The sequence below is a fragment of the Spermophilus citellus genome (assembly GCF_964194105.1).
Source record: "Spermophilus citellus genome assembly, chromosome: X".
NCBI lineage: Eukaryota > Metazoa > Chordata > Mammalia > Rodentia > Sciuridae > Spermophilus > Spermophilus citellus.
This window is the reverse complement of record NC_138190.1, coordinates 47993178-48003387: the sequence shown is the minus strand read 5'-3', so window position 1 is coordinate 48003387 and position 10210 is coordinate 47993178. Positions and strand designations below refer to the sequence as shown.

General features: G+C 40.6%; 1 long non-coding RNA gene across 1 annotated transcript; it reads left to right on the top strand.

The window, feature by feature from the left end:
- Positions 1 to 378: 378 nt before the first annotated feature.
- Positions 379 to 9799, top strand: LOC308638793. The gene is made up of 3 exons (XR_014019921.1): positions 379 to 2497; positions 5349 to 5442; positions 5828 to 9799. It is a non-coding gene; the product is annotated as an uncharacterized lncRNA (long non-coding RNA).
- The last annotated feature ends 411 nt before the right edge of the window (positions 9800 to 10210 follow it).

Sequence of the window (10210 nt, the reverse complement as noted above, 5' to 3'; positions counted from 1 at the left end):
GCTTCTCTGGGTGGGGTAGACTGGTGTTTCAGCTGAACCCAGGTAACTTTCTCTTTGGATTCCTTCTTTTTCTGATGATTTTCCTTCACACATTTCAGGAAACTGTCTCAGCTCTTAGAGTGCTTAATATGTTCAATACACACATTAATTCTCTTGGCAAGAATCTTGACCTTGGGCTGGGGATGTGGCTCAAGTGGTAGCGCGCTCGCCTGGCATGCGTGCGGCCCGGGTTCGATCCTCAGCACCACATACCAACAAAGATGTTGTGTCTGCCGAGAACTAAAAAATAAATATTAAAAATTCTCTCTCTCTCACTCTCTCTCCTCTCTCACTCTCTCTTTAAAAAAAAAAAAAGACTCCAAGAATCTTGACCTTAACTTGCTTATTCATAACAATGCCTAAAGCATGCTGGGTAACATTGTAGATTCTCCCAGTTTTGCCATGATAACACTTGTGGGGCATTCCTTTTTGAATAGTACCCATTCCCTTGATGTCTACAATATCACCCTTCTTGTAGATTTGCATATACAGAACAAAGGAACAACTCCATGTTTTCTAAAAGGCCTAGAGGACATATATTGGGTTCCTTTTCTCTTTCCCTTTGTGTCATCTTGGTGAATTACTAGAAAATGGTGGTTCCAACCGAAAAGAAGGCCATTTGTATTTTCTTTAGAGAAATTTCTATTCACCCCTTGCCCATTTTTTAGTTGAGTTGTTTGCTTGTTGCTTTTAAGTTATAGGTGTCCTTTATATGTGCTGGACATTAAGCTCTTATCAGACATGTGATTAGCAAACATTTTCTCCCATTAGCATGTTGTTTTTTCTTACCTTTTCATTTTCTTTTTTTCTGGTACTGGGGATTGAACCCAGTGTGCATAACAACTGAGACATAGCCCCAGGTCTTTTTTTTTTTTTTTTTTTTTTTTTTTTTTGAGACAGGGTCTCACTAAGATGCTTAGGATCTCACTAAATTGCTGAGACTGGCCTCGAGTTTGCAATCCTCCTGTTTCAGTCTCCTGAGTCACTAGGATTACAGTATTATGCCACCACCCCAGCTTCTTTTTATTTTCTTTCCTTTTTTTTTGTACCAGGGATTGAACCAAGGGGGTGCTTAACCATTCAGCCACATCACCAGTTCTTTTTAATATTTTATTTAGAGACAGGGTCTCCCTGAGTTACTTAAGGCCTCACTAAATTGCTGAAGTTGGCTTTGAATTCACAATCCTCCTGCCTCAGCCTCTGAGCTGCTGGAATTACAGGTGTGTGCCATCACCAGGCTCTTTTTGCTTTCTCTCTCTCTCTCTCTCTCTCTCTCTCTTTTTACAATATCTTTATTTTATTTATTTTTATTGGTGCTGAGGATCGAACCCAGTCCCTCGCACGTGCTAGGTGAGCGCTCTACCTCTGAGCCACAGCCTCAGCCCCTCTTTTTGCTTTCTTGATAGTAGTCTTTGATGCACAAAATATCTTAATTTTGATAAAATCTAATTTTATCTAGTTTTTACATTTTTTTCTTGTGCTTTTTGTATGTCAGTTTAAATTTTTGTTGTTGTTGTTATCATCTTCCCTTTCTTTGTATGCTTAAAATAGTTTGGTTTGGCTCCAGAGACCTAAGGAAGGATAAAGGTCAGACCTTATTATTGTATGTTGAAGTGGCACTTCCTGGAGTCAAAAAACACTGGAACTAAAAATAGAGGAGAAAACCACTGAAACAGAATGCTAGAAATTCAGATCCAAGAGCTGTGAAGGCCCTCAGGAGATCACTATCTTACCCTTTAACCTATAAATGAGTGCAAACCATCATTGTACTAATTTATGGATAAAATTACCAATGGGTGTAGAGGGTCATTTCAATTCTGTAAACATCCTTTGAATTTTACCTATCTTTAGCATATAATTCTTTAGGCAATGAGTTAAATGAATCGCATATGGCTATTGTTCCAGAAGATCAGGAAATTGTTTGAAAACCTCTGACAATTTTCCAGGAAAGTTTTAGTAATAGATCCTAGTGTTACAAGGTCCTTGCTTAGCATCTGAATGGCCATTTTAAGTGACAGTCATTTTAAGGAAAAGTTTTGCTTTCCCACCCAAGGGTGTTTCTGAGAAAGGCTCACCACTCCCTCATACCAACCCAACCCTTAACTGCCCGCATTAGAACTCTCGGCCTCTGATTCCTGAGCCTCCCCCATAAAAGTCCCAGAACTTAAGCCTGTTTTGCCTCTCTCTCCTAGAGAGAGGTGGCCTTATTTGTCAGCTCTAATGAATAAACTCTGGTGTGTCTCTCTGCCTGGTCTCCATCTTTCATTTCACTTACCCATCTGTCATTCCTCACTTTCCCTTCATTTTGATGCCAAAACCTGGGATCAGTTCCCTGATGTGCCTGCTCCCCTCTTCGAGGGTCACTGAGCATCCCTGGGCCCAGATCCAGATTCCATCATGGGACCAGGCCCTCCATTCTGCCGAATGCCCTCTCTGCACCCACCACCAGACATTTCAGGTAAGATGCCTGCCTCTTATTTACCTAAACAACCTACAGGTTCTGGGACATGACTGTTGATCATCTGGCACTCCAGGGGTTACCATGTGATTGGGGGCACCCCCAGCCACATCTTTCACAGCTTATGGCTGATTCCTACTGTCAACCAAGTCTACAGGTAGTCTTTTATTTGGGTGTTTGGTTTTGAGAAAAAAAAAAAAAAACACCAAGGATGATTGGGAATTGCTCCTGGTGAGACTACCTCTTGGCCTTGGGTTAATCTCTATGGGTTTTTGCCCCTTCTACAGGCTTCTGCCTCTACTATGTAGTCCCGGCTGGGTGCCCAAGTGTCTCTACAGGCTCCATCCCTGACACTTACCCAGCTGTGGTGATGACCCCCTGAGTGTAACTTTCCTCTAGACTAGGTGATACTAGAGATGGGGGCATGCCTCACCTCTAAATTTACCTCCTATGTCTCACCATGAATGGCTCCTTATCCATTCTCACCCCCCCCCCCATAATTCCCTAGGCTGCCTCCTGGATAACCTAGGGTCTCTCTCACCTCAGACCTAAACCCTCCAAAACTTACCCACTTTTGCAATCAGATCTGGCCTCAATATCCTTTGGATAATGACTCTAAATGGCCACTTAACGGTACTATAGATCCCAATATCAGGGATCTTATCAACTATTGTGAGCATTTAGGAAAATGGAAAGAGATATCATATGTTCAGGCCTTAAACCCAACCTGGTATCAGGTCCACCATTGTCCCTCTCTCTGCAATGCTTGCTCTCCTGCACAAGTCCTCTTAGCTCTCACTGCTGCTATGCCTACTTCCAAAGAGACATAAGATCCTACCCAGGACTCTTCCTCTTTTGACCCACAAGCCCCCACCATACCACAATTTTTTCTAATGAAGCCTCCACAGCAACTGTCCCCTCGGCCCCTGTCTTCTGCCACATGTTCATGGGCTGCCCCTGCCCAACCTGTATCTCTGTGTCCTCTACATGAGGTGGCTGAGGTAGGTGGTGTAATCCGGGTTCATGTTCCTTTCTCTTTGTCAGATCTTTCACAGAGAAAAGAGGCTTGGGGGGCTGGGATTGTGGCTCAGCAGTAGAGCACTCACCTAGCATAGGTGGGGCCCAGGTTTGATCCTCAGCACCACATAAAAATAAAGGTATTGAGTTCTGTCCATCTACACCTAAGAAAGAAAGAAAGAAAGAAAGAAAGAAAGAAAGAAAGAAAGAAAGAAAAGAGGATTGGGTCCTATACTTCAAGTCTCACCACATAGATCAAAGAGTTTCAATATCTGACTCAATCATATAATTTGACCTTCCACAATGTCCATATGGTCTTATATAACACCCTCTTGCCTGAGGAGCACAGGCAAGTTTGGGAGCAAGCTAGAAATTATGCTGATAAGGTACATCAGACCTCCTCTGCCCATCCGATTGGCACTGAAGCAGTCCCTGATCAAGACCCCAACTGGGATTATAATTCACCTAGAGTAGTAACTAGCAGAAACAAATTCATTGCTTGACTCATGGCAAGACTTAGAAGGGCAGCCCATAAGACTATCAATTATGAAAGGCTCCAGGAAATCTTCCAAGATAAGAATGAGAACCCTTCAACATTTTTAGACTGCCCGACCAAGGCTTTATTACAATATATTATCTGGACCCTGAAACTCCTTCAGGCCTCAAAGCTTCCCACATCTATTGGAATCTCACATTGTAAATCCCATCAGACACCTCCTTTGTGACACTTGGCAACAATAAGGCAGACTCTGAGGTGAGGGCCACCACCCTCCAACAACCTACTCCACCTGCAGTCCTCTGCTTGCTAGTCCCCCGATGGACTCTTCCCCACCTGACACTCAACAGATGCTTAACTTCCTTCATAATCTCTTTCACCCTAACACCACATCTTTAAAACAATTTCTCAAGTCCCACCTTAAACTCTCTCCAGAGTACCTACAATTTCTCTCTACCCTCTCTGCCTCCTGTGAAATCTGCCAAAAAATAAATCCCACCTCCAGTCTCCACCCACTTGCCTTCCCTTTACACCAGGCAAGAGGACATCTCCCTTGCTCTGATTGGCAGTTGGATTTCACCCATATGCCTCCAGTCAAGTGGTACAATTTTCTCTTGGTACTTGTTGACACCTTCTCAGGATATAGTCGAGGCTTTTCCTACCACCAATAAATGTGCCCCCATGGTGCCAACATCCTCGTTGAATACATTCTTCCCCGATTCAGCCTCCCTTCCTCACTTCAGTCTGATAATGATCCTGAATTTACTTCCCATGTTTCATGATCTGCAGCACTCAACATCTCCTGGCATTTTCATATCCCCTACCATCCCCAGTCCTCTGGCAAGGTAGAAAGTACCAACCGGACCTTGAAGAACATTCTCGCTACACTATCCCATTAATTACATTTAAATTGGACTAAACTCCTTCCCAAGGCTCTTCTTAGGTTATGAGCCCTCCAAACTAGTCACTCAGCATTTCCCCTTTTGAGCTTCTATATGGACAGCTTATCTCCCTGCTCAGCTCACCACCCTCTGATTCTTTACTACCCCTTGCTCATCATTTTTTCTGGCCTCTTCTTGCATACATTAGGAACCTTCTTTGGCAATATGGTAATGGTGTTCAAGCAAAGCCTAGTTCTGCCTCTTCCCCTTCTCCCACTCTGTCTCCTGGCCACTTGGAAATTTTTAACACCGCCCCCCACGTCCTCTCAACTGTCTGCAAAATGGACTGGACCCTATTGGATCATTCTTACCACTTCCTCAGTGGCCCACCTTGAGGGCACACCATATTTGTTTCATGACTCCCATTTAAAATGGTTTTCTCCACCTTTTTATACAGTGACACCCACAGGGCCTCTCAAGCTGCATTTCTCCAAGGACAGAACCCCCAATCTTCCTTCAGTCTCTGAGGACCATGAGGATACTGCAGAACTGTGAGTATAATCCTTCCTTTTTTCATTTTTTGCACTCCTCCCTTATTCTGCACTCACCTCCCAGGGGTACCATTACTAGGAATTACCATTCCAATTTCTAAGAGATTTACAGCAACTTGCTCAAACCATACTAACCATACAATACCGACTTGATTTTGTAGCTGCCGTGGTTCTCCAGAATCGAAGGGGCCTTGATCTTTTCTTTAATGTTTATTTTTTAGTTGTAGTTGGATGCAATACCTTTATTTCTATTTATTTTTGTGGGGTGCTGAGGGTCTAATCCAGGCCCTCACATGAGTTAGGTGAGTGCTCTACCACTGAGCCACAACCCCAGCCCTAGGGCCTTGATCTTGCCTAAAACAGTGGACTCTGTCTGTACCTACAGGAGGAATGCTATTTTCATGTCAATTAACCTGGTATGGTAAAGGACAAGATAAAACAACTCCAGCAGGACCTTGAACATGGGAAACAATAGCTCTGCTCTACTGAAGAATGACAGCTAAGTAACCCCTTTCTCCAGTGGGCACTTCTTTGCCTGATCCCTCTCCTTGTCATAGGTCTTCTGTTAATGCTTGCCCCGTGTCATTAGATTTGTCATTAGTTTTGACCAACTTGGTATTAAACACCTGGCAGGAGAGTATAGCCTGAGCACAGTCCTACATGGACATTTAAAAAGAAAAACAAAATTTTTTAATATAACATAAAATAGTACACTTTGTCAGCCCTACAAAAAGTGGGTAAATGTAACTGTGGTTCACTTTATGCTTTGAATATAGCCCTTGCTGCTCTGTCACTGCAACTTACTTTTAAAATGGACATTTTCTCTCTCTTCTTCTCCTCCCAGCACCTCCCTAATCTCTCCCTTCCCTAATCTTGGGGAAAATAGGATTATCATTATTTCTCACCCTAGGCAGAGTTATCTGTCCTTGAGCACACACCATCCATAAGAATAAATTAATCCAGACTTTGGGGATGGCACCAGAAGAACTCAGAAATAACTATCTTCCACATTAACAAGTGAATTACAACTCCAACAGAGAACACGTGAAATGTGGCCTTTGAATCACCTCTTTAAAAGCCTACTGATGTACAGAATCACAACCTTTGGGACAGAAGTCTCCTGTGTTTTTCCTTTCCTAGCAAAGCAATAGACCTTTTCTTTTTCTCAAAATCAAATCCTTATTATTGGATTGGCAGCAGGGAAAAGAACTGAGCTTTCAGCAATGTCTAAAATGTTGCCAGGCACAGTGGCACATCCCTGTAATCCCAGCAGCTCCAAAGGCTAATGCAGGAGGATTGCAAGTTCAAAGCCAGCCTCAACAATGAGCAAGATGCTAACCAACTTGGTGAGACCCTGTCTCTAAATAAAATACAAAATAGGGCTGGAGATGTGGCTTAATTGTTGAATGCCCCTGAGTTCAATCCCCAGTATTCCTTCCCCACAAAAGTAAAATGTTAAGTATACTTCCATGGGTAATCTGAAAATAACCATTAATATGAGCAATTCAGATAAATATAAATCAGACAAATTTTTATAAATGTTTTGTCAGTTTTTAGAAAAACAACCAATGTTTTCCTATAAAGGTTCATTAATGAATGCTGATCCAAATAGCAATGATAACCTGGCCTGTTGATGAATATAAACAGGACTTTTATGTGGACTGTAGTCAATAGATTATAAAAAAAAAATCAAAAACCCTTACCTGATTATTTGTAGTACATAAGCTGCTTCTGTTTTCCTACTTATATATATTGAATACTTAAAACTGTAGCTTTTAAGTCACTTTGCTTTTACTGGCAAACCTTGTAAGATTCAAAGGTAAAAATCTTGGACATTTCATACCCCCAACATATTTTTGATAACCGTGTAATACTTATACCCATATATGAATTCATGATTTGTCTGGAGTATGAATATGTGAATATATATCTTAATTTTTCAAGTATTCAGAAACTTACAAATGAGACTATAAATGTAGACACAGATAATTAAAATTAAAATTAAAATTATTATTAATAGCCAAATTATGGATCTAGCCCAGATACTCATCAATAGATGAATGGATTAAGAAAATGTGTGGGTCTGGGGTTGTGGCTCAGTGGTAGAGTGCTTTCCTAGCATGTGTGAGGCACTGGGTTCAATTCTCAACACCACATATAATAAACACACTGGGTTCAATTCTCAGCACCACATATAATAAACAAATAAATAAGTAAAGGTCCATCAATAACTAATAAAAAATTTTATTTTTTAATTTTATTTTTTTGTAGTTGTAGATCGACAGATGCCTTTATTTTATTTATAATAAGAATAGAACCCAGTGCCTCATTCCTGCTAAGCAAGTGCTCTGCCACTGGGGTTACAGGTGTGTGCCACCACGCCTGTAGACATTGGCTTTTGAGACTTGTTTTAAGTTGTTTTTTTTTTTTTCTCCACCATTCCTGTGTTAGAAAAGGTCCATGTTTGTATAGGCTCTAAATTTATGATTGCTAAAAATAAAATGAATGTTAATTACCCTTCAGTGAAAAAAAGATTGGAATGCCTGGTTTTATTTGATTCCAAAATATTTTATGTAAACATATATCAGTTCTTTTGATATTCTAAAGTTATAATTAAGTGTTATTGTCATATCATATTTCTTATAAAACAACTCAGGTAATTACAATATCAGCACATGCTTTATTGCCTCTCAGAGCTGTTAAATGGATGTTCTGCTCTATCTGATGTTAATAGTCTATTTTGCATCAGTTAAATGTGGAGCCGTTCTCACTAGAAAAAGTGATTATGATTTTTTGCTATAAATGTAGCTTTCTCATTCTAATATTTCATCATTTATATTTTTTAGGATTTGTATTATTTTACATGTTTTCACTTTTAATTATCTAAGATATAGCATAATAATGAGTTTTGTTTTCTGAAAAACTTTTTAAAAAAGATTTTATGTATGTATCTCCTATTAATAATGAGGCATAATGGGTAATGAGTATTGGATTTAAAGGACTATTTTTTTCCCCCAAAAGGAATGTGAACTTGAGAACTTCTTGTATGCCATTAGATAGCACTAGAGGTTAGAGAATAACTATTTTGTTACAAGTGAGTACATTTGAAAATTTTGGGGAAAAGAAATTGAGGTAAAAGAATATTAAAAATATTCTATCCTTCTGATTTGCTTAAATAATGTTTAAATTTTAGAAAAATTTAAAGGATTCCTTAAAATAGTGATCTGCTTCTACAATGTTTACAAAGAACTGGCTTAAAGAACAAAGATTTTATGTTTTTTTCTGTTTTTAGATTTTTGATTGCTTAAGAAAATTAAGTTTTTATATAGGGCTTATTTAAAACTTTATTTGTTCCAAATTCTCTGTTTGGTTTACAATTCTAGTTAAATTAACTACTGTTTACAATGTTATGCTGTTTTATTGATGTGAATTCTATTAACTTTTAAAAATCTGGTTATCCCAATATAATGTTTATTTTCTCAACATGTAACAGGGTTCTGAGAAACTGATGTGATTCCATTTTTGAAAATAAATAACAGCAGCTTCTACCTCAAGGCCTGTCCTAAGGAAGGGGGCATAATCCCTGTCCTTGGAAAAACCCACTGAGCCTTTCTAGGCAGATAACCACCCTGCTGAATTGTTTGTCTGAAAATAACAGGAGATATCTGCGGCACCAGGTGTCCCTGACTCAGTTAGGCTAGGTGAAGACCTATAGCAACACCCTAGCAACCACCAATCAGCATGAGACAGGGAAAACACCTGGGATGCCAGATGACCCCCCAGTAGTTTTGGTGGTTGATAACATGTTGTTTAGCACGTACACCCCTCATGGCTTAAACCAATCAGTTCAAACGAATCCCCCTCTTGTACTAACCAATCACCCCTACCCAACTTGTTCCCAACAGTGAATGTGCTGATTGAAGTGGTACCCCCTTTCTCCACAGAAAAGCCTTCTTCACCATTGCTGATTTTAGGACTGTCAGCAAAAGAGTCCATTGTAGATAAACTTCCTATTTTCATGTCACCCTGTTTACTTGGCCACTGGCCAAGAAGATACCAGCACTCCAGATGCTGGACACCCCCTTACTAGTTTTTTGCAAACATGTATCCAGTATAGTACTTTGAAGAAATGTGCAAACAAGGCCTCTGGCCTTGAGCTGGGGCTTCACAGAGATGTCTACATTTCTAAGATAAGAGAAGTTACCAATTGGGCTCCATGGTAACAGCTGGCAGGGGGAAAAAAGAAAGGGGAGAAGAAGCTCTCCCCTTCTCGGGTGTTGTCCTTGAAGGGTTAACTTGCACAGAACAGTGAAAGCAAAAGCTACTTTTATGTGAACTTCTGCAGACTGTGAACTTCTGAGCCCCTGTCCTTACACACTGGGTATAAAACTCTGAAACTCCCTGAACTCGGGGTTCAGGGGATTGATTGATTACAGCAAAGGCTGTACCCTCTGAACCTGGCTGCAGACAAATAAAACTGTTTCCTGCTATCTTCGGTGCTTTGCCTCCTTTGTCCCTACAACATAATCAGTGTTAAAAGTTGTTTGATTTTCCCGCAGTATGGAATGATTTGCTGTGTGATGCTGTGACGCGTAGAGTATCCCCCAAAAACCTATAAAATCTCACTGAACAAAGGACGGGACTGGGATTCACTCCCTGGGACCACTGCATTGGGAATGGTTGTGAGTCCAACCTCGAACTTGCATAAAGACTCTTGTGTGATTGCATCGGATTCGGCTCCTGGAGGTCTATTGGGGGTCCCAGGAAT